This window comes from Amblyomma americanum, chromosome 1 (assembly GCF_052857255.1).
Source record: "Amblyomma americanum isolate KBUSLIRL-KWMA chromosome 1, ASM5285725v1, whole genome shotgun sequence".
In the NCBI taxonomy this organism is placed as follows: domain Eukaryota; kingdom Metazoa; phylum Arthropoda; class Arachnida; order Ixodida; family Ixodidae; genus Amblyomma; species Amblyomma americanum.
The window spans coordinates 349,355,280-349,379,859 of record NC_135497.1 but is presented as its reverse complement, the minus strand read 5'-3'; the positions used below and the strand labels follow the sequence as shown (position 1 = coordinate 349,379,859).

The following is a 24,580-nucleotide window of genomic DNA, read 5'->3' as shown; positions in this document are numbered from 1 at the left end:
CATGAGAACGAGGCCTTCTCTGTGCGCTGCGCTCAAGCAACGTCGAGGGACGACCGGTTTCGTTTACGAGCATCATCGAGCGACATCCCTCTGGACAGCGGATGCAGTCCCCTGACCATCGGGATCTCCTTCTCCCGGCGGGGCGGTCTGTTACGTCTCGCCTACAGCGCGCGGTATAGCCGGCGCGGATGCACCGGATGCCGCGGCTTCGTTCATCGCTGCCGCAACGCCTCCCGCCAAGCGCGTCCAGGCAGGTTTCAGTGCCACGTGTCGTCGTGCGTGCGTGTGTGTGTGTGTGCATGTTTTGCCCACGCTTGTCAAAGCGCGGCAGCCGGGGAGAGGAGCTCCCCAACTGGGAGGCGAGGAGGTCTGACCGGCGCCGGCCTGGCGGACGCGCCCGTCACGTCTGGACATGTTCAAGCGACGCCGTATCGGGCGCCTCTTCCCAAGCCGTTCCCTCTTGCCCTCGACTCCGAGGGTATAAAAAAAGACAGCTGCGCCGGACGCAAGAGAGAGACTTCGATTCCTTCCTTCGAGTAACGTGGTCGCCCTGACCGGCTGCTCTTTTGAGATGCCAGAATAAACAAGTTGTTCTGTTGCCAGTCGACTCATCCTTTGCCGGGACCTTCGGATGTTTCCAGCTTTGCCCCAGGCCGCCAGGCCAACGCTACCCTTGGGGCTTGCAACCCAAATGCAACACTATGCAGGAAAAGGAAACAACCTTTTTTTTTTCCGTGCCGCCCATCCTTATCCCGAACAAAGATCACCCCACCTCTGATGCCGTTTAGACAAAGGCGGTACCCTCTATGTCCCGGCTCTCTAACCCTTTCCATTCACCCTTCCACAGCCATAGCCCGAATAAAAGAAGCCCCACTCGCGACGACAAAGGACAAAAGGGCCTTCGTCCCTCTATAGCTAAGTCTTGGCTGGATAGCCGCAGAAAGTTGTTAGGTCGGCGCACTGGGCTGGAGGGCCGCTGTTGAGGGGAATATGCTACCTCGTTCTGGAGTTGTGCCCGACTATAGTTGGTGATCAACGTCCTTCATTTGTGTCACGCGCATTAGGCAAGCTAGCAAGCCGCAGTTCAGCTACCGTGTGCGGTTGTGGAAAACCGAGCAACGAGGAGGAAGAGAAAGAAGCATGCCGAGTCACCCCAGCGAACTCCTGCCCCTACACACGACGGGCACAAGCAGCCGGGTTTGCCATGGTTCGTTTGCAGCCCTCCAAAGGCACGCACAGCAACAAAAGAAAAGCCTGCACGCCGCAGGGGTCCAAGAAAGGACCGTACTCATATCTCAACATCTAAACCAAAACTAGTCTCGGGTCCCTCGGGAGCAAGACGGGAAGACACTTTCTCAGTCATGGATCAGTGTCGTAGCCTGGTGGCAGAATCTGAACTACTCGCAAGATGGCGGTAGTGGAACAGCCACCGTAACTACCTGCGGCTCTCTGGTTTCACGGAAGCGATGCTGTCTTTGACCACTCTCCGAGCTTCGATCCCAGAATCGAGGGGAACCAAACCTGCGGCAAACTTTTGCCGCTGAGCCTGTTTTTTCGACCGGCCCCAACAGCGCTAACAAGCGCATCTGCCTAATCGCAGTGACGTTCGTTTACGACGTAGTTACGTATACGGCTATCGCGCCCGGCAACTAGCGGCCGAATCTCCGATGTTCGCGTTTTACAAGCGGCAGTGCTACACGCGAAGAGCACGCGCTTACGGAGCAACAGTTCGTATGCTATGTTCACCTCAAGCTCAGTATACCTAGTTCACTATGCCTCAAGTATGTATGTATGTATGTATGTATGTATGTATGTATGTATGTATGTATGTATGCATGCATGCATGTATGTATGTATGTATGTATGTATGTATGTATGTATGTATGTATGTATGTATGTATGTATGTATGTATGTATGTATGTATGTATGTATGTATGTATGTATGTATGTATGTATGTATGTATGTATGTATGTATGTGTGTGTGTGTGTATGTGTGTATGTATGTGTGTGTACGTATGTGTGTATGTATGTGTGTATGCATGTATGCATGTATGTATGTATGCATGTATGTATGTATGGATGGATGGACGGACGGACGGATGGACGGATGGATACGGCTGAACCCTTTAAATCGGGCGGTGGCTCAAGCCACCTAGCCATGACTTTTGAAATTTTACTCTTCTCTTGATTTTAGACACCAATAATAGCGCCTTCGCTTGGTTACTTCTAACCGCTTAAAATCTACTTTCCCTTCACTGTCCTTAAAGCCCAATACCTTGGGTAAATTAGCCCCACTGCTTTCCACTGCAGGGTGAAGCCCTTTACAAAAAAGTATCAAGTGTTCAGCCGTTTCCTCCTCCTCTTCGCACGCAATGCACAACGTGTCTATCTCGTGGTACCTGACCCTATATGCCTTAGTCCGCAAAACTCCAGTCCTGGCCTCAAACAACAAAGAGCTTCCCCTACAATTATCATAGGCATTTTCTTTGGCAATTTCCTGCTTAAAGATCCTGTATGTTCACAGTGCCGATTTCGTCAGCGTCCCTGCTTTCCACTCAGCTCTCTCTGTTTCTTTAACCTTTTTCTTAACCAATAACTGCTGATTTGCCCGCTTACTGCTGTCCAGATATTTGCTTGTCAATTTTGTAGTTCGCTTCCTTCATTTCGTGTCAACATTCTTTATATACAGGTATCTGAAAACTTTCCAAGCCCACTGCATTTCCCCCATTTTTCCCAATCGCTCCTCAAATGCTATCTTACTGCTAACCTCTTTGCTCTCGAAAGACGCCCATCCCATATCATTCTGTACCCCCTGATTTGGTGTGTTGCCATGTGCTCCCAAAGCTAGCCTCCCTACGCCACGTTGTTTAATTTCAAACCTTGCTTGAACATCTGGTCTCATGCACAGGAACGCATTACCGAAAGTCAGGCTAGGGACCATCACCCCTTTCCAGATCCCGTTTACCAATTCATACCTATTGTAATTCCACAGTGCCCTATTTTTCATGACGGCTGCATTTATACTAGCTTTATTCATTAAATATTTTTCATGTTCCCTCAGAAACTCAGCACCGTTATTTATCCACACCCCAAAATAGTTGTACTCATCTACTACCTCTATCGTGAACTCCTGTATTCTATGCTCGCCGCCCTCATCATTAAATATCATGACTGCAGATTTTTCCTTACTAAACTTAAAACCTAATCTATCTCCGTAGCTCAGTACCACAAATGTCTATCAACTTCAGTAAATCTTCCTTGTTGTCAGCCATTAGCACTATATCATCAACGTAAATTAGTCCCGGTAATGACTGTTTAATCCATTCTTCTTTTCTTAAATAAGAAAGGTTGAAGCCAAGTCCGCTCCTCTCTAGCCTAGTCTCCAACCCTTGCAGGTACAACATGAAGCGCACAACAGCGACAGCGGCTGAGTGGTCGGGCACTCCAAAAAAGCTCAACACACATCCGCCCCGTCACTCTTGAGCAGAGTTGTACATAACGCGTTGCGGCTAAGTGATCGCTGCTAGTCAATTGCATTTTCTTCTCATTTTTTTAAGTAATCGATTAGTTTTTGAAACGGTAACGTTTCGTGTAATTCAATTACTTTCATCTCTAATTGATTATTAGTGCTAATTTATTTTTTTCCAAAAACCAAGCTGCAACGGCCGGTACAGGTTGGAGGTTGGAGCGACTAAACATGACGGCAAACACAGGTGCTAACGGAGATAATTCCTTCGTGGCACTGCGACAACCGACCATCAGCGGAGAATCATCTTGCGTGATCATGCCCGCACCACAACCCAATCACCGCCATCACCGCCGCCTTCTACGGCAGTCTTTGTCTCGAGAAATATCATGTTGCCGCTCTGTATAAACATCCGTCCTGTCTGATAGCGCCACAGCTTATCTCTATTACAGCAAACCCGGACGCTTCCACAAAAAACGCGGAGAAACAAAGAAGCGCGGTGCTTCGTAGAGGACTTTGACACTATGGCATCGAAGGACTGCTCAACTATACAACGTGCTGCGTAAGGTGTTGAAACGTTTTAATACTGCCTTTCGCTCCATCGCATGTATTGAGAGGGTTGAGTGCAGCTTTGCAAAATCAACATCTATAGAAAATTAACAACGTGTAACAAAATATCAAGCAAGCCGCAGTAGTCCACTGTATTCTGAAAATGTGATGTAGTGGCAATAAAGGTTATAAAGAAAATAACACAATAGTAATCGATTATTTTTCTGTAATTGGTCAGTCTGGAATCTCAAACCAGAGCTACGCAGTGATTGCACGCGGCACAAAGCTGCTAGCCGTAGCATCCAACTGTGAGCTGCGGGAGGAGCGCACATGCGGATGGTACTTGCATCAACACCACTGCGGGTAGCCCTGTTAACGCTGTCGGCTCCGCAAGCACAAACATGCAGTCCTACTGCGAATAGGTGGAGCAGGATAAAAGATACTTGCAGCTCTGGTAGCGTTCTCGAGATGCTTCAGCACGAACGCACGTTACCAAAGTGCCTGCTTAAACTCGTTGTTTCACGCGATAGCATAAGGAACCCGTTGAGCGGTTTTGCGTTAACTCTTGTTGCACACCGCGAAATAATAAACAAAAACTACATAGCCGGAAGTGCAATTTGAACACACGCCGATACGAGCAGATCCGTTCCGCTAGCTAGTGCTTCAGACCACTACGCAACTGCCACAGGCAAAAAAAAAACCGCCTGTTAAAACGCCAGTCTCTCTCCCTGTGATCTGGACGTCGCGGTCTTCATTCAGTTATCGCGATCTCGCCACTGACGACGCCGTCGAAACACCACACCGGGTTGCTTGTGCTATCGGTAACCGGGCTTGAGATTGAAGTTTTTACCTTTTTTTGGACGGATCCAGGTCTAACCTTTGATCTCCCGTTAAAAGGGAATGACACCAATATCGTCCCCTTTAAGACGCCTCCCCCCCCCCCCCCTTAAAGGAACTGACACAACAAACTGAGGATGCGTTCCGATGCTCCCAAGTAGACATCTAATTGAACGAATAGCTGTCTAGCAGGACAGCGGCCATCTTGAGACACGTTTCATTTGCGCGCTAACCAGGCAGCAAGACATCGAGGCAGGCAAGCTTCCTGTCTAAACATGGTCGGGCACTACGGGGATCAGACTGCCGAACCATGTATGCGCTTAATTACGGATAAGCACCATCCATCAAGCGAGAGCCATAGCGTTAAGTTAATCACGTCAACTAGCATCTCATTAGGCATTATTCGTGGACGTGCGTTTCCGGCTGTGCATATTCGTGAATTGTGAAAAAAGGAATCATTCCGGGAGAGGATTGATGAGCTAGTGGACGGCTCGAAACAAAGACTGAGCCCAGTGGACGCTCTAGGCTTGTTTATAATCAGAGGATGCTGGCTCTGCACGCCTTTATTTTATAGTCTGTTTAAGGTTAAACATAGTTGCTGTCGTTGGTTCCTCTCCAGATAGAGACGGCTAGTGTAGCGGCACGCACATATTTCTTTTTCTGTGGTATCGGTGTGAAACCATTTTGTGCATATTCATTTTTACTTAGCCTCGTAAGAAAAAGACACCTCACGATGCCGTCTTGCTGCACCTTAAATTTTGACAGTGTTAGATTGAGATTGGTTGCTCTTTCTGGGTTTGTCGCCGAGTGACACTGCAGACAGCAGGTGGAATGGGATGCAACTGCGTTTTTTTTTCGCTTGCAGTAGCAATCTCTTTCTGGCTTATTGCTTTTATGCTTAAAGTCTTTCGTATCCTTTTTTATGTTTACAGGACCATCTACACCATATGCATGAGCAGATTCGAGGAGCACAAACAGTTTGACATCAAAAATAAAAGAATAAAACCGTCGTCATCATAAAGGTGCTTCCACCAGTCATCTCATATACACAACTTGACAATGAAACAGGCAACATTATAGACCGTTTACAGCGTGCAGTTCTTTTTTTGAGACCAGATGACGCCACAGACGTCCTCAGAACTCTGCGCTGCTGCATATCGTCACTCTAGATTATGCACTGGACAGCCGTACGAGCGCACAACGCTTACTGCTAGTCAGCGTATTGCAAGCCTCCTATGTCGCCATCGTGAACGCAGCGACGCAGTAATAGAAGTATCTCAGGTGGCTGCCGAATGTGTTGTTTCTACGAAGACGCGGAAAGGCAGAGGAAGAACATGCTGTGTTGCGGATTGCAATTGTGACAGGGGTTGAAGGCGCCGTATGAGATAGTTCGCGAGCTTCACGGCACCGAACTGCACAAGGACGCTTTGCCCCTTTTCGCGCTCGTTCGCCGTGCACCTTTCTGAACGAGCGAACTCAACAAACACGCCCGCCAGCACTAGATAGCTAATCTAGACAGAGGGTTCGATCTCGGAAGGTCCGCGACGGTAAGTGCACAACATAGCCGCATGAAAAAGGTGTTCCGCCGTCGAAACCGTGGCGGCGTGCTGTCAGTTGCTGGCGGTTGCGCCTGCGTGTGTAGCGAGACCGCATTGCTCGTAAGTTAAGGAGTGTGCCGATTAGTAACAGAAGCGCCAGAGACTGAATCGGGAACGGGAAAAGACGACATGAGCTCCTGCATACGTTTACTGTAGATGATGCAGTGCACAGCCGTACGAGAGCACAACGCTTACCGTCATTCCGCGTATTGCAAGCCGTCCGCGGGCTCCTTTTGAACTTCGCTCCGGGAAGCGCCGTTTGCATGGACCATACTCGGAATAAAGAATGTGCGTTACTTCTCCTGTGCAGGCTGGTTGTCCCTTCCTCGCGGTCCATGCAAGACGGTCACTAAAAGTGACCTCGCAGGTCAGGGCTCACAGTGAAGCTCATTACTTGCCACCGAGACATCGTGCACGGAGCGTGCCACAATTTCGTCTGAGGCCGACCTAAATGTAAACTTAGCGTAGCATAACGCTTTGTCATACGCGCGCTGTTAAATTTTTATCCGGAAATACTACGAAAATATTGCACGCCAGCTGTAACCTTAAGCAGAAGAGAAGACAAGCATTCAGGGGATCCATTCCATGGTTCGAAGTGACGGAGAGCTGATCGGCTCTCCACAACATGAAGCCTGTTTACGTCCTTATGCCTCAAGTGATCAAATTAGGGTTCGCTCATGTTCTTTGAAGCTTCTGTCAAACCTTAGTGTCGTCTTCCCACCTCTTTACAAACCGTATCAGCCGAAATACTGCCTTTCGGAACCGAACTACCAAACGCAACAGACATCGCAGCGAGGCAGGCGCCGAGTTGTCAGGAGGCGAGAAATGGCGGATATTTCTTTTGACCACAGCAGGCAGCCCCCATGACACGGCGCTGTAAACCTTTTACAGCAGCAATATGTGCTAACAGTTTGAAAACGCGTTTTAATCTGCATTATAAATAAGTGTCGCAAAAAAAGCACTGGAACTGTCCTGCAGCTTTAGTCCATATCTAACCTTGTTCCCAGACTTTGAGCAGAGATCTTGTCGGAAGTCCTTGAGAAGGCCACTATAGCGAAACGCCGAGGTGCCAGGACACTTTTTTTTTTGCATCAGTCGAATTTTGATGGAGGCGAAATGCTAGAGGCCCGTGTACTGAACGATGTCAGTGCGCGTTAACAAACCCCCGGTGGTCGAAATTTCCGGAGACCTTCACAACGGCGTCCCACATACCCCGAGTCGCCTTGGGACTTTAAACCCCCATAACCTAAAATCAACTTTTTTTCTGGGCTTGTTGCACCTGCACACCATTCAAATATTTTAACATGAACGCTCGAGCGCCGACTACCCGGTGTCAAGGCGAAGAGCGGAAATCGGGAGAGGGCACGAGCATGCGCGTCGATCATGCCGCAGTTGCTAACGTCGTCTTCTTGGCTGTTCTGTTTCGTGCGAAGCAAGTTTTATCGTAAGATATGAGAGCGTTTGGTTTGTGTTCTATGTGCTGCGTGTTTTTGGTTCTGGACTGGTCGAAACGCGTAGCTTTCCAAGCACGACTTTATGCCCCACTTGTGTTTGCGGGGTAGCATCTTAACGATTTAACGCGGCCACATCGAGGGTCCTCTTCAGTCAGTTTTTCGAAAAAAACGGTCGCAACTGGATTAATTGGACATGATCATCATCATCATCATCAGCAGCAGCAGCCCTACTACACCCACTGCAGGGCAAAGGCCTCTCCCATGTCTCTCCAATTAACCCTATCCTTTGCCAGCTGCATCCACCCTTTGCCTGCAAACTTCTGAATCTCATCCGCCCATCTAACCTTCTGCCGCCCCCTGCTACGCTTACTTTCTCTTGGAACCCACTCCGTTGCCCTTAAAGACCAGCGGTTATCTTGCCTTCGCATTACATGCCCTGCCCAAGCCCATTTCTTTCTCTTGATTTCGACTAGGATGTCATTAACCCGTGTTTGTTCCCTCACCCACTCTGCCCGCTTCCGATCTCTTAACGTTACACCTATCATTTTTCTTTCCATGGCTCGCTGCGTTGTCCTTAACTTAAGCTGAACTCTCTTCGTTAGCCTCCACGTTTCTGCCCCATAGGTGAGTACCGGTAAGATTATGCTGTTGTACACTTCCCTCTTGAGGGAAATTGGTAAACTGCCACTCATGATCTGCGAGAATTTGCCATATGCGCTCCACCCCATTCTTATCCTTCTAGTTATCTCCCTCTCATGATCCGGATCAGCTGTCACTACCTGCCCTAAGTAGACGTATTCCGGCACAATTTCTAGGCTCTCGCTGCCAATTGTGAACTGTTGTTCCCTTGCTAGGCTGTTGAACATTACCTTGGTTTTCTGCATGTTAATTTTTAGACCCATCGATCTGCTCTGCCTGTCTAACTCGTTGATCATGATTTGCAGTTCACCTCCTGAGTTACTCAGCAAGGCAATGTCATCAGCAAATCTCAGATTATTTAGGTATTCTCCATTTATTCTTATTCCCAACTGTTCCCAATTCAGGTCTCGAAATACCTCCTGCAAACATGCGGTGAACAGCATTGGCGAGATCGTGTCTCCTTGCCTGACGCCCTTCCTTATTGGAATTTTATTGCTGACTTTATGGAGGACTACAGTAGCTGTGCAGTTGCTATATATATCTTCCAGTATTTTGACATAAGGCTCTTCTACCCCCTGATTACGCAATGCCTGTATGACTGCTGAGGTTTCCACTGAGTCGAATGCTTTCTCGTAATCAATGAAAGCTATATATAGAGGTTGGTTATATTCTGCGCATTTCTCTATCACCTGATTGATGGTGTGAATATGATCTATTGTAGAATATCCTTTACGAAAGCCTGCCTGATCATTTGGTTGATTAAAGTCTAACGTTGCCCTGACTCTATTAGCGATTACCTTAGTAAATACTTTGTAGGCAACGGATAGTAAGCTGATCGGCCTGTAATTTTTCAAGTCCTTGGCGTCTCCCTTCTTATGAATTAAGATAATGTTTGCATTCTTCCAAGCTTCTGGTACAGTCGAGGTCATAAGGCATTGTGTATACAGGGTGGCTAGTTTTTCTAGCACGATGTCCCCTCCATCCTTCAACAGATCTGCTGTTACCTGATCCTCCCCAGCTGCTTTTCCCCTTTTCATTGCTTCTAAGGCTTTCTTTACTTCATCTTTCGTTACTGGCGGGATGACGCATTGCTGTGCACTGCTGTCTTTCTCATTAGCGTTCTGATTACATTGGCTACTGTACAGGTCTGTGTAGAACTCTTCGGCTACGTTAACTATCTTATCCATATTGCTAATGACATTGCCCTGCTTGTCTCTTAATGCATACATCTGGTTTTTACCTATGCCTAGTTTCCTCTTCACTGTTTTTAGGCTACCTCCGTTTTTTAGAGTATGCTCGATTCTCTCCATATTAAACTTCCTTATGTCGGCTACCTTGCGCTTATTTGTTAACTTTGATAGCTCCGTTAGTTCTATTCTATCGGTAGTGTTAGATGCCTTTATGTTTTGGCGCTTCTTAATCAGATCTTTCGTCACCTGAGATAGCTTCCCGGTATCTTTTCGAACTGTCCTACCGCCTACTTCTACTGCGCACTCCGTAATTATTGATGTCAGGTTATCGTGCATTGAATGAACATCCAGATCATCTTCCTCAGTTAAAGCCGAGTATCTGTTTTGCAGCGCTATCCTAAACTCCTGTGCTTTCCCTCTTACGGCTAACTCGTTAATGGTCTTCTTCGCTAGCTTCTTCCGTTCCCTCTTCAAGTCTAGGCTAATTCTAGACCTTACCATTCTATGGTCGCTGCAACGCACCCTTCCGAGGACGGCCACATCCTGAATGATGCCAGGTTTAGCGCATAGTATGAAGTCTATTTCATTTTTAATCTCACCATTGGGGCTCTTCCACGTCCACTTCCTGTTTTCTCGTTTGCGGAAGAAGGTATTCATGATCCGTAAATTATTTCTATCCGCGAATTCGACTAATAACTCTCCCCTGCTATTTCTAGAGCCTATCCCATAGTCACCTACCGCGTGGTCGTCAGCCTGCTTCTTGCCCACCTTCGCATTGAAGTCGCCCATCAGTAAAGTGTACTGCGATTTTACTCTATTCATTGCTGATTCTACGTCCTCATAGAAGCTTTCAACGGTCTGGTCATCATGGCTGGATGTGGGTGCGTAGGCCTGCACCACTTTCAGCTTGTACCTCCTATTGGACATGATAGGTTGTTCCCAAGTGTATGTTCTTTTCAGAATCACCCACGCTATATGCAATGGATAAAAACAATTGGTTGCAGATTCTTGGGGCTCCGATGCTTAACAGCCGAAGATGCGCAGGCGTTGCTGCGCACTAATCTGAACAGCCTCGCATACGAAACTGAGCATGCCCTTGCCCTCGCACGCTATCTCATCTCCATCTTCCAGCGCGGCAGCGCTGGGTATTCGACGCTCGTCCGTTCATGAATGACAAAATCGGAGGGGTGTGCGTACGAATTTCACCAGGAACAAAATAGAAATAATGCTGATTAGAAGATGAGGGACACTACAGTACACTGCACAACAAAGGCAGTGAATATAAATTTTTAGAAACGACATATTTTAAACTTGCGTCGTGCAGACGACCCATTTTTAGCGGGTCAGTATTTAGCGAATACGGCTGAAGTTGCCAATACGTCGCAAGTATTATATTTTGCTCAGCAGGCGTGACGAGCCTCGTAGTGCTCCCCTCTTTCTCGGAACGCTTTCATGCGGTTGCATGCTGCGCGCGTATAGGAGGTGTTCCAGCAGGGATGATGGGCAGTAGACGTGCCCCCACACTCTAGAGCATATGTGATGACGCCGTTTTCAAGCGGCATGTCTCAATCAAGTGTGCTCCGAACTGTAGGGGTGCAAGGACATTGCAGTAACCGATATCATGCTGTAGGCGTTGCGAAATCAATGTTTTTGAGCAGTTGTGAATTCATGACTCAGAGCGTTCATTGTTGTCGAATTCATTTTGAAGACAGTACCAATGCGCTTTAGAACCATTTTAGTGGCAAGTCATGATTCGTCACATTGCTCAAATTATTTACGATTTGACCGGATGCACCAGCATGAGGCCCACGCGAAAATTAAGCGATTGACGTATTACCGACGGAAGTTAAGTTCCCGCGTTTTCCATAGAGGTCTGAACGCGCACAACGGAAAGCAAGGAAACGTTTGGCAGAAGCCTCGCGACGCAGTCGGCAGTAGGCTCTAGGGGGCAGCCGCCACAGCGAGCACTGTGTCGACAAGCTCACCAGTTGCTGCGCTGCCGCAGTCGCGGAGGCCCGCACGTGTCCGAGACTGAGGAGACGGACGTCGCCGCGATGACCGAAGCTCCATGGCATCCGCCGCTGGTTGCACCCACGAATTCCTTCAGCACGCACCTCCTCAGTTCGCGCACACTCTGGAGAACTCACTGCACACCTCAGGAGAGGCAAACGTCAGGAATAAACAAAGATTAAGCGCGCCAGTGCAGAGCTCCTAGTGCACGCTCGCCCCGCGGAATGGCGGAGCGATACAGGATGAAAAACTTGCCACAAACACAGGCCGCGGTTACACGGCAGCGACAAAGTCACAGCGGAGCGAGTTGGTGCAGCGTCTGCTGCGATAAGGCACTGTTTGCATGGGAGAGCGTAGAAGCGTCCGCGATGGTGGCGCCGTCTTGTGTCGCAGCTGGGAGTTCAGGCAGATTCCACAATGGCCAGTAGCAAACGTCGCGCCACCGTACGGTTCCCGACCAACTAGGAAATCGGGGAGAGAGCGTATCAAATCGATTTCACCTGTCGCGCGACTTCCAGGACTCGCCATTGTGAGCCTACCTTTATGTCGCTGGTGCTCGTCCCCTGAAGCGAGCCGACGCGAGGAAAACCGGTGTCGGTCGGTGAACCCAGCTGCGTTCTCCCCCATCCTCTGCACTACAGAGCCCAGCGACTCCCAAATGCCCTGCGAGGCGCGACGAACGGCCGCTTCATGCCACGTTCCCAAAGGCTTCTTTTCAGCGACTCCTAAGCAAGATTTTTCCCTCGTTCTGCGGATTCCTACTCGAGGATGCCATCTTTGCTACCGCTCACTGCAAATACACTTGCCTGCACGCAGACAACGCGGAGGCGAAGAGAGGCAGCTATACTACGCTGGCTAGAATGGCAACCAGGCGGCAAGGCTCAGCACAGCGGAGAGAAGGCGGGCCGCGGGCAGAAAGAAAGCTCCGCAGCCCTCTTCCCAGAAAAGGGAGACTCCGCAGACAAGGGTGCCTTGAATCGCCTCTACCGAAGTGTAGGACCGAAATAACCTTGCGAAATAACCGCGATGAAGACACGCGTGTAGTGCAGTCACGAAACACTGGGTCATCTGCAGCACTGCACTGATTCGTCTCCTCTCCCTATCCCTTTTATTTTCTCTGGCCGCAGCTCAGGTGCTTCTGGTTACGACGGCCAATGCCGCGGCCAATAAAAACCGTTTTATTCCTTTTTAGCGCGAAGACATGATCATGAGGTGGGAAACACACAGCTGTCGTGCAAGCCAGACGGACCGGCCCACAAACCTACTTGACGTTATGACGCCATCGACAGTGCCGACATCATCAGAAAAAAGAAGGAAAATATATATTCTTTAAGATAAAACCGCCCATGTAAGTTTCGAATCGAGACGGGCCCGAACAGATGAGCTTCGTCGTCCACTTCATTACAGCACTGCACCAACGCTATTTTTTTTCAACATGGTATGGATTACAGTGATGGAATCCACCGCGTATATGAACCGTGTACAAACAATGAGGATAACATTGGCAAATTATCATGATGAATAATCAGACACACATAATCGACGCAGCAGAAAAAAAAAGCAATTAGGAGCACGGCGGCTCGATCTCCCGCAGAAGCGGCTCGCTGAGTGCGCTGTGCTGCCGGCGATCGCGAAAGTTCCAATTTGTGGCGCCGCCGTAGCCGCCATGGCGTCGGAAATCGATGAAGGATTAGTTAAGTAAACATGCAAGGGAGTAGAAAGAAAGTGAAATGGTTAGAAATAGAACTGCAGTTGAAGGAGTATGAAATAGGTGTGTACGCTCTGAAAGACAAACTGAGGGATCTGCAAGATCCACCGTTAATTCATGCCTGCATCTGAGAACGGTGCAACAGAACAAGAACGGTGAATAAGAGAGGAGGAGTAGGTGTGCCGATACATTAAGGAACAAATTGACAAAGAATGAAATCACCTTGCAAAGAACATGTCTGGGTATTTGATTTCAGTTATTGAAGCCTTAAGGGCTTGTGGGCAACACTTAAGTTGTGGGAAAGAGCAGTCTGCAACAACACAATACCAGTTGAACAATATAAAACAGCATATTTTCACTACAGAAGATACAATAGCACAAAATTAGATTTTTTGTTAAGAATTAGATTATTCGATCAAAACACAGGTGACACGTAAGTTTAGTGCGAAAAATTGCTCGATCTATGCGCGAAGCAATATTATTAGGCAGGCCTTTACAATGTTCTCTTGCATTTGGAAGGAATGAATAATTTGTCGCTGACGTGCGGCCTTTCATGACAGCTACTGGATGGCTGTTTTAGACGAGGGGTTTTTCTTGACGTTTGCTGTAGCAGGGGGGGTGTGGTTATAGTGTAGTATAAAAAGAAATGACGAGGGGCAGAGGTGTTATGCGATGAGACATGATTGAAGAGTTGGAAGGGAGGGGGTTCGTTTTAGTTTAATGAGGCTAATATCACGCTTGTACTCTGGCATTATAAACAGCGCAGCTCACCTTTGAACGTCTCCTAATTCATCGGTAATGTATGATTGTGAAGGGTGCAAGATGGGTGAAGCATATTCGAGCTTCGGGCGTACGTATGTCTGGTAAGCCAGTTGTCTGACTTCACATGGTGCTTTTTTTCGTCGCCAATCACCCACAGTGCGCTAGGCCTGTAAGCATATTGAATTAATATGAGCAGCTCATGATAAGAATGATGTCACGTGAGCTCCAAGATACTTGTAAGATGAAGTTCGGGCAACGGGAGATGGTATATGCTGTCAATAGAAGTTTGTGCACGAGAGAAGGACATGAATTAACATTTTTCAGGTTACGAAGCATCGAGCAAAAACAACGGTCCTGCATTTTGCTGCCGTAGCAATTGAGGTATTAACCCAAGCCTCTGCTCTGCGAGGGGTGGAACGCAGCCGTGCCAAGCTTTCTGTAGCTCTGCGGCGAAACATAGTCTGGAAAAGAAAGGAGACAATGCTTTGTCTCCGTGCTGTGGGAAGAGGGGAATTATAGTGTAGAAGTATAAGAGCATGTAGGGCATAACGCTTACAACACAAATCTCCAGCGCTGCACCCATCCTCTGTCCGGCGTAGGAGCCGCGCCACCACAGAGAAATGCTTTTGCTTTGCTGGGAATGTTAATTCTGCGTTTCTGTAACCCGCCCTGTTGTTATTTTTATGTTGCGCTCTGTTCTTGTCCTATGTGTTACTTTGTTGTGTCCTGTTTTCTTTGCGCAAGTGCATTATTTTTTAGAAATGAACCAATTCGCCCAAACAAGAGTGTTAATTCAACATATTTTGCTATTGACTATCCATAAAATATTAAACGGCATTTTTGGTGGCCGTGCAATTAAGAAGCAGGGATAGGAAAAGCGCCCCATAGGAGAAACCGGTGTCACTCTCGATTGAAAGCCCTCGTGTGCCTTCTGTATCCTGCAGAGATCCTCAATTAATGTAAACTGCAGCAAACACTTTAACGCGACAGCATTAAGGGTGCCGATCAGCGTAAATGCTGGCGTAGTTCCTAACTGATCTGCCGGGAAACTCTGGATTAACCGAAAAGGTCGTTACGTCACATGTGGAGCAGCGTGTTTGAAAAGTAATTAGCACATAAGAAACCTGGTAATTAGAAGGTCGCATCATGATTAAAAATTTGTTGGGACATTTAAGTAAACCGGGTCTTTTACATAAAAAGTTCTGCAATTGCTTCAAAATGCCTTTTCGAGTTAGAAGGGTGTGTTTTTTGGCGTAGCATCCCCAGTGGTGTAGCGCGTCAGAGTACAGTAAGAGGTGCTAACACGTAGGCTTGTTAGCTTAGATTGAATAGCAAACAATAAAACATTTACCGTTGGGCTTCTTAATAATAGAGAATAGAGAGTTATAGCATATCGTTAACGTGTTTACGTTACCGTTTACCGGGCCCGGCAAGCGACGTCTGAGCATGCGCCGCCACTTACCGGTCCACAAACACTTTACGGAATCCCTTTTAGCGTTGCGGAATTAGCGTTCGCTCGTAAAAAAACATGGCGGCGCCTTGCACGGCCGCTTCGGACTAAAAACAGGACCGCCGCCGCGTTCTTCGGCGCCATTTCGCGCTATACATGAAGGCATTCGCTTTTAATTTGCAAACTCTCACTTATGCGTTGAGGTTTGAGTAAAAACTAGGCCATGTTTTTCAGATTATTTGCCGATTTTTGAGCAGTTAAGCCTGACTATATGTCTTGTAGATAGCCAAATAGCGAAGACTACACTGAAGCTCTTCAGTTTTGTGCCCGATTTAACATTCTTTCTATATTTTCACAATTTTTTGTTTGAAAAAAATAAACAGATAATTCTCTTACTATATTCATCAGTAAGTGCATTTCTCCGGCCCGGAGTTGGCGCGCTTTAACTTACTGTCACTAGTGGCGCCACTATGTTTACATGCAAAAACACAGGAGCGGCGATGCGGCTCGGCAAACAGGTGTCGTAGGTGTGCTTTTTTACAGCGCTCGCAAAGCAACGTGCGCAGTGTATGCAAGCTTACAGAGGTCTATGTAGTGAAATTGTCTACTGGCCAGGGTAGGCAAAGGTGTCTAGCTTCAAGGGCACATTTCAAAAGCCGCTGAGTCGGCTGCTAGCTGATGTGTAGTCGGTACCTCTTTATATGCAGAGAAAAAGATTATTAAAGTGTAACATCTCACTTCATAGGAATGATTGCCATGCATCCGTATTTTTTTAAATAAAAAGCTGGGTATCTGCTATCGTCATCACTCGTTTAAGCCTTACGGTAACACGTTACGGGAGAGACGGCACGCTAAAACTTCTGGCGTGTGCCGCGCTAACCGGAAAGCCCGACGTCCGGTAACACGGTAAACGGTAACGTAAACACGGTATTGATATGCTATAACTTTGTAATTATAGCATATGGTTACCGTGTTTACGTTAGCGTTCACTGGGCCCTGCTAGCGACATCTGCGCATGCGCCGCCACTTACCGGCCCGCTAGCACTTTACGGAATCTCTTTTAGCGTTGCGGAGAGTTAGCGTTCGCTCGTAAACAATCATGGCGGCGCACTGCACGGCCGCTTCGGACAAAGTAAAGCACCGCCGCCGCGTTCTTCGGCGCCATTTCTCGCTATACATGACGGCATTCGCTTTTAATTTGCAAACTCTCACTCATACGTAGAAGTTTGAGCAACAACTAGACCGTGTTTTTGAGATAATTTGCTGATTTTTGAGCAGATAAGCCAGCTATATGTCGTATACATAGCCAAATAGAAACAACTACACTGCAGCTCTTAAGTTTTGTGCCCGATTTAACGTTTTTCTATATTTTCATAGTTTTTTATGAAAAAAAGACTGGTAATTGTTCACTATAATCATCAGTAATTGATCAGAATAAAAAGTTTCTCCAGCCCGGAATTAGCGCGCTTTAACTTACTGTCGATAGAGAGTTATAGCGTATCGTTACCGTGTTTACGTTACCGTTTACCGTGTTACCGGACGCCGGATTTTCTGGTCAGCGCGGCGCACGGCAGAAGACGTTTTAGCGTACCGTCTCTAACGTAACAAGTTACCGTAAGGCTAAAACGAGTGGTGATGATGGCAGATGCCCAACTTTTAATGATAAAAAAATACGGATGCATTGCAATCATTCCTATGTAGTGTAATGCTACACTTCAATAATCTTTTGCTCAGCATATAAAAGACGTACCGACTACACTTCAGCTAACAGCCGACGCAGCGGCTTTTCAAATGTGCCCGTGAAGCTAGACACCTTTGCCTACTCTGGCCAGTAGACAATTTCACTACGTAGACCTCAGTAAGCTTGCATACACAGCGCACATTGCGTTGCGATCGCTGTAAAAAAAGCACAACTACGACACTTGTTTGCCGTGCCGCATCGTCGCTTCTTTGTGAGTTTGGATGTGAACACTGGCGCCATCTAGTAGCAGTAAGTTAAAGCGCTCCAACTCCGGGACCGGAGATACTTTTCATTTTCAGCAATTACTGTTGAATATACCAAAAGAATTACCATTCTTTTTTTGTTCGAGGAAAAAAATCATTAAAATATAGAAAAATGTTAAGTCGGGCACAAAACTGAAGAGCTGCTTGTAGTCGTTGCTATTTGGCAACGTACACGACATATAGCTGGCTTAACTGCTCAAAAATCGACAAATTATATCAAAAACATGGCCTAGTTGTTACTCAAACCTCAACGTATGAGTGAGAGTTTGAAAATTAAAAGCGAATGCCTTCATGTATAGCGAGAAATGTCGCGAAGAACGCGGCGGCGGTGCTGTATTTTGTCCGAAGCAGCCGTGCAGGGCGCCGCCATGTTTGTTTACTAGCGAACACTAACTCTCCGCGACGCTAAAAGAGATTACGTAAAGTGCTTGCGGATAGGTAAGTGGCGGCGCATGCGCAGACGTCGCTTGCCGGGCCCGGTAAACGGTAACGTAAACACGGTAACCATATGCTGTAACTCTAGACGTTTTTAGCATACCGGAGACGTACTACCGGAGACGTATACCGGTTTGCCGGACCCCTCTCACGCATGCGCAGAGGCATTGTTGGGGTGAGGGGGAGCCACTGCGCATGCGCAGCCGGCGTCCGGTAAACCGGCATACGTCTCCTGTAGTACGTCTCTGGTATGCTAAAAACAGAAGAGAGTTATGGCATATCGTTAGCGTGTTTACGTTACGGTCTTACCGTTTACCGGCCCCGGCAAGCGACGTCTGCGCATGCGCCGCCACTTACTGGTCCGCTAGCACTTTACGGAATCTCTTTTAGCGTCGCGGAGAGTTAGCGTACCCTCGTAAAGTAACATAGCGGCGCCCTGCACGGCCGCTTCGGACAAAATACAGCACCGCTGCCGCGTTATTCAGTGCCATTTCTTGCTATATATGAAGGCATTCGCTTTTAATTTGCAAACTCTCACTCATACGTTGAGGTTTGAGTAACAACTAGGCCATGTTTTTGAGATTATTTGCCGATTTTTGAGCACTTAAGTCAGACTGTATGCCGTGTACATAGCCAAATAGCAACGACTACACTGCAGCTCTTCAGTTTTGTGCCCGATTTACCATTTTTCTATATTTTCATTATTTTTCCTCGAAAAAAAGACTGGTAATTTTCTTGGTATATTCATCAGTAATTGCAGAAAATAAAAAGTTCCTCTGGCCCGGAGTTGGCGCTCATTAACTTACTGCCACTAGATGGCGCCACAGTGTTCACATCCAAACACATAAATAAGCTTTGACGCGGCACGGCAAACATGTGTCGTAGTTGTGCTTTTTTTACAGCGCTAGCAACGCAATGCGCGCTGTGTATGCAAGCTTACTGAGGTCTACGTAGTGAAATTGTCTACTGGCCAGGGTAGGCAAAGGCGTCCAGCTTCACGAGCACATTTCAAAAGCCGCTGAGTCAGCTGCTAGCTGAAGTGCAGTCCGTACATCTTTATATGCAGAGAAAAAGATTAATAAAGTGTAGCATTTCACTTCACAGAAATGATTGCAAAGCATCCGTATTTTTGTTTATCATTAAAAGCTGGGTATCTGCAATCATCATCACTCGTTTTAGCCTTACGGTAACTTGTTACGGGAGAGACGGTACGCTAATACTCTTGGCGTGCGCCGCGCTAACCGGAAAATCCGGCGTCCGGTAACACGGTAACGTTAACACGGTAACGATATGACTACTTTGCAACTCTTCAGTTTTGTGCCGGATTTAAATTTTTTTTCTATACTGTCACAATTTTTTTTCCTTGAAAAAAAAAACACATAATTCTCTCACTATATTCGTCAGTAATTGCAGAAAATAAAAAGTTTCCCCGGCCCGGAGTTGGCGCGCTTTAACTTACTGCCACTAGATGGTGCCACTGTGTCTCTCGTGACAGTCGCTCGTGACACCGTCGGAGGCGGACGCTTTTTTTCGGAGCTCCAGCGACTACGTCTGAAGCTAAGTGCCTTTTGGTGTTTGCGCTTGTACATGCTTTCGGGCAGTAGTTTTAAATCGAGTTAAGGGTAGAAAGGCTAGCGGAAGTGTGTGTGCCGAAGGTTTTTGCGTGGAAATTTTGGAAGGCCTTTACCTTGCGTATTGCTGAATGTTTTTGGTGTAGGATTTTTGGCGGGCGTTTACGTTGCGTAGTGCCGAAGGTTTTGTGTGTAGGAATTTTGGCGGGCTTTTACGTTGCGCAGTGCCGAAGGTTTTTGTGCAGGAGTTTTAGCGGGCTCTTACGTTGACTAGGGCCGAAGGTTTCTTCTTTAGGAATTTTGGCGGGCTTTTACGTTGCGTAGTGCCGAAGTTTTGTGTAATATTCTTGGCGGGTTTTTACGCATAGGAATTTTGGCGGGCTTTCACAAGGCGTAGTCGGCCGGACGATGGGTCGGCAAGCTAGGAAAGTTAAGGAGGACAAGGACGGGGAGTTAGTACAGTGCCAGGAGTGCGACCGTTGGTGTTACTTAGATGAGACAGGGTTCGGGAGCTTAGCCGAGGCGGATGAGGCTAGCTTCGTGTGTAAGATGTGCAAGCGGTTTGGGGACGCCGTTCATGCGTTAAAAGGGGAATGGGAAGCTGGGTTTAATGCACTTAATGCGGACCGGCAGGTCGAACGAGAGGCACGGATTAAGCTGGAAGCTAAGGTAGCCGATTTGATTAAAAAGGAGGAGAATAATGGCGCCCTGTTGAAGCGAATGGTGGGCGAGATTAAAGAAGAGCGGGAAAAGCGGACCCAGCTAGAAATACAGGTTGAAGCGCTCAGGTCGCGGCCGGCTGGGCACCCCAGTTCGGAGAAGTGTCAGGTGGGGGACGAGGCTCGTGGATCGTACAGTGCTGTAGTGCAGCGAGCATTGAGTGAGAAAAATGAGAACGAAATGAAAAAGGTTAAAGCGGGCATGGAAACTCGCGACAATAGCTTACAGCGGCAGGAGAGTCAGCTAGAGCGATCCGGAGGCCAACAGATGGAATTAGGAAGCGAACGTTTGGGGCGCAGGAGAGTTCTGGTGGTCGGGGACTCGAATGTAGCGAGGGTTGAGGGAGGTGTTCTGACGGCAGTGAAGGCAGACAGGCGGGTGCAGGTGGAGGCTCCGGGAAAGTGCATGGTGGATGCAATGGCCAGAGCCCGGGAGGTGGTGGTGGGCTGCATGGATGGCGAACACCTTGTGGTCATCCATGCTGGTCTCAATGATGTACTGCAGGGGAGGAGCCAGAATCTTGAGACGCAGTTGGAGGTGGGGATGCGTAGGCTTAGAGAGGCCTCTGAGAGTGTGCATGTGACCATATGCACAATCCCAGAGGTCCAGAGGCAGGCTCACGAAACGGAAAGGAGGGTCGTGGAGACTAATCGGGTAATTAGGCTATTGAGTCGACGACTAAGATACGAGATGATGGAGGTCAACAGGGAAGTGTACGAGGTTAGGCCCCACCCTTTTGCACAGGATGGCATCCACTATGGTGGTGCCACTGGCAAGAAGGTGGGTAGTAGTGTAGGTCGCCAGGCAACAGGCAACAGCTTTTTTGGGGGGACCCAGAGCTCTGAAGGAACCAGTGTAGAGAAGGAAGAATTAAGATCAAACGGACAATGGAACCATAGGGGAAGAAAGAGACGCAAGCGCCAGGGCCAAGTTAATTCAGATATAGGTTTCATTAACATGCAAGGTGGAAGGAATAGACTAAAATGGGAGGAAATAGAAGAACAGTTAAGACAGGAGGAATTAATGGTATATGGATTAGCGGAAACACATCTTAGAGACATGGAGCGACCACCCTGTAACCCAGACTACGCATGGGAATATTGCAATAGAACAGAGGGCAGCAGAAAGGGAGGTGGAATTGGGGCATTCATTCATAAAAGTATGAATTTTCAAAGGGTTAGACTGGGATGCAGGGAACATTTATGGCTAAAAGGAACAGTGGCAGGCAAGCAAACACTCCTTGGCTTTGTATACCTGTGGACAGGGGTTAATGCCAAAGAGGAAAACAGGAAAATGTTAGAATGTATTGCAAGCGACATTGATGAGCTAGGAGGACAGGGCGAGATAATTATATTAGGCGACATGAATGCACACATAGGAGACCTGGATAGGTACACGGATTCGACAGGAAGCATGCTGCAGGACATGTGTGACAGGCATGATTTAGTTGTATGCAACAGCACCGAGAAGTGTGAAGGGCTCATAACATGGGAGGCGGGGAGTCTGCACTCGACGATAGATTATGCACTAATGTCACAGAGGATGTATAACAGATTAGGGGTAATGAGCATAGATGAAGATGGTTCCAGAAGTCTAGGTAGTGACCACAAGCGTATTAAGTTGAGCTTCAGAAGAAAAAGCAATGTAGGACTGAATCAAGATAAACAATCAGGGGAAAATTTTTACTCAGAAAAGCAATTGGAAGTAGCAGCCAAACAAATCGAGAAAGTAATTTTTGAGGATAGTGAAACAGAATGGACTTATACCAAATTAACTCGATTACTGGAGCTAGAGCTAGCTAAGGTGCGAGTAAAGCTAAAAGGGAAAAGATACAAACCCAAGAGTTGGTGGGATGAGGAGGTCAAGAGGGCAATAGAAAAGCGCAAGGAAGCATCCAGGGAACACAGATATTCCAAGAAGAGGGGGGAACCAAAACCCGAAGTAGACAGAAAATGGGATACCTTCATAAAGTGTAGAAGGGACGCATCCTATTTGATTAATGAGAAAATTAGAAGAAAGGGTGCCCAATGGATGTCAAAAGTAAATAAAAAGGATAGAAAAGCAGCCCAAAAATTCTGGAAACATCTAAATGCAATGAGTAATAAAACTAGGCTAGAACAAAGGTTTATTGTTACAGATGAGGGTATTCGACAAGAAGGGGATGAAGCAATAAAACACATAGGAACAAGGATGACGGAAAAATTTTCAGCAAAGCACGTGGTACATAATTTATCGAAGGAGGATAGACCGGTTACAGGAATAGCTTCACTTGAGCAAGGAGAGTGGGAAAGGGCAGAGAAGAAGGTTCCTAGTGGCACATCAACAGGACCAGATGGTATCCCGATTATGTTGATAAAGAAGTTAGGACCAAAATCCAAGCAAACATTAATACAGGTAGTGAACAAAATGATAGTGGATGAGAAAGTCCCCGATGAATGGCGATTAAGTAGAATGAACATAATATATAAGGGAAAGGGGGACAAAGCAGACGTAAGTAACTATCGCCCCATAACAGTGACATCTGTGGTTTACAGGGTGGTGATGCAAATTATAAAGGATAGACTGCAGGCTTGGGTGGAGAACGAGGGGGTGTTAGGGGAACTACAGAATGGGTTCCGGAAACAAAGGAGGTTGGATGACAATCTATTTTCATTGACACAGTGTATAGAAATTGCGGAAAAGGAACACAGGCCCTTATTGCTAGCATTTCTGGATATTAGGGGAGCCTATGACAACGTTACTCAGGAGCATTTGTGGGACATATTGGGCACATTGGATGTGGAAAATGGAGTAATTAATCTTTTAAAAGATATATATAGAGGTAACAGAGTGCTCATAAAATGGGAAAAAAATGTATCAGGGCCTGTAGAGATACAGCGGGGGCTTAGACAAGGATGTCCTCTGTCCCCTTTGTTGTTCATGTTGTACCTGCAAGGTTTGGAGGCCAAGCTAGAGGGGAGCGGACTAGGTTTCAACCTATCTTTTTTCAAGCAAGGGGAATTGATTAAACAGACATTACCGGGACTAATATATGCGGACGATATAGTAATAATGGCTGACAACAAGGAAGACCTGCAGAAGTTGTTAGACATATGCAGTACAGAGGGAGATAGATTAGGCTTCAAGTATAGTAAGGAAAAATCTGCAGTCATGACATTTAATGAAGAGGGCGGCGAGCGTAGAATACAGGAGTTCGTGCTAAAAGTAGTGAATGAGTACAAGTATCTTGGGGTGTGGATAAATAACAGTGTTGAGTATCTGACAGAGCATGAAAAATATGTAATGAATAAAGCTAGTAGGAATGCAGCTGTCATGAAAAATAGGGCACTGTGGAATTACAATAGGTATGAGGTGGTAAGAGGGACCTGGAAATGGGTGATGGTCCCTAGCCTGACCTTCGGGAATGCGGTCCTATGTATGAGGCCAGATGTTCAAGCAAGGCTGGAAATTAGGCAACGGGGAGTAGGGAGGTTAGCTTTGGGAGCACATGGCAATACACCAAATCAGGGGGAACAGGGTGATATGGGATGGGCGTCTTTCGAGAGCAGAGAGGCTAGCAGTAAGATAGCATTTGAGGAACGATTGAGAAGGATGGAGGCAAAGCGGTGGGCTAGGAAAGTTTTCAGATACCTGTATATAAAGAATGTTGACACGAAATGGAGAAAGCGAACTAGAAAATTGACAAGCAAATATCTGGACAGCAGTAAGGATGCAAATCAGCAATTATCGGTTAAGAAAAAGGTTAAAGGAACAGAGAGAGCTTTGTGGAAAACAGGGATGCTGACGAAATCGGCACTAGAAACATACCGGACCTTTAAACAGGAAATTGTCAAAGAAAATATCTATGATAATTGTAGGGGAAGTTCTTTGTTGTTTGAGGCCAGGACTGGAGTTTTGCGGACTAAGACGTATAGAGTCAGGTACCAGGAGATAGACACTTTGTGCATTGCGTGCGGAGAGGAGGAGGAAACAGCTGAACACTTGATACTTTTCTGTAAAGGGCTTCACCCTACAGTGGAAGGCAGCGGGGCTGACTTACCCAAGGCATTGGGGTTTAGGGATAGTGAAGGGAAAGTGGATTTTAAGAGGTTAGAAGTAACCAAGCGAAGGTTATCTGATTGGTGGCTAAAAGCAAGACAGGAGTAAAATTTCACAAGACATGGCTAGGTGGCTTGAGCCACCGCC

The 24,580-nt window shown here is 47.2% G+C and overlaps 1 pseudogene; it reads right to left on the bottom strand.

Annotated features, from left to right (window-relative positions):
• Positions 1-2,175: 2,175 nt before the first annotated feature.
• Positions 2,176-3,171, bottom strand: LOC144100252 (uncharacterized; annotated as a pseudogene).
• Between the last annotated feature and the right edge of the window lie 21,409 nt (positions 3,172-24,580).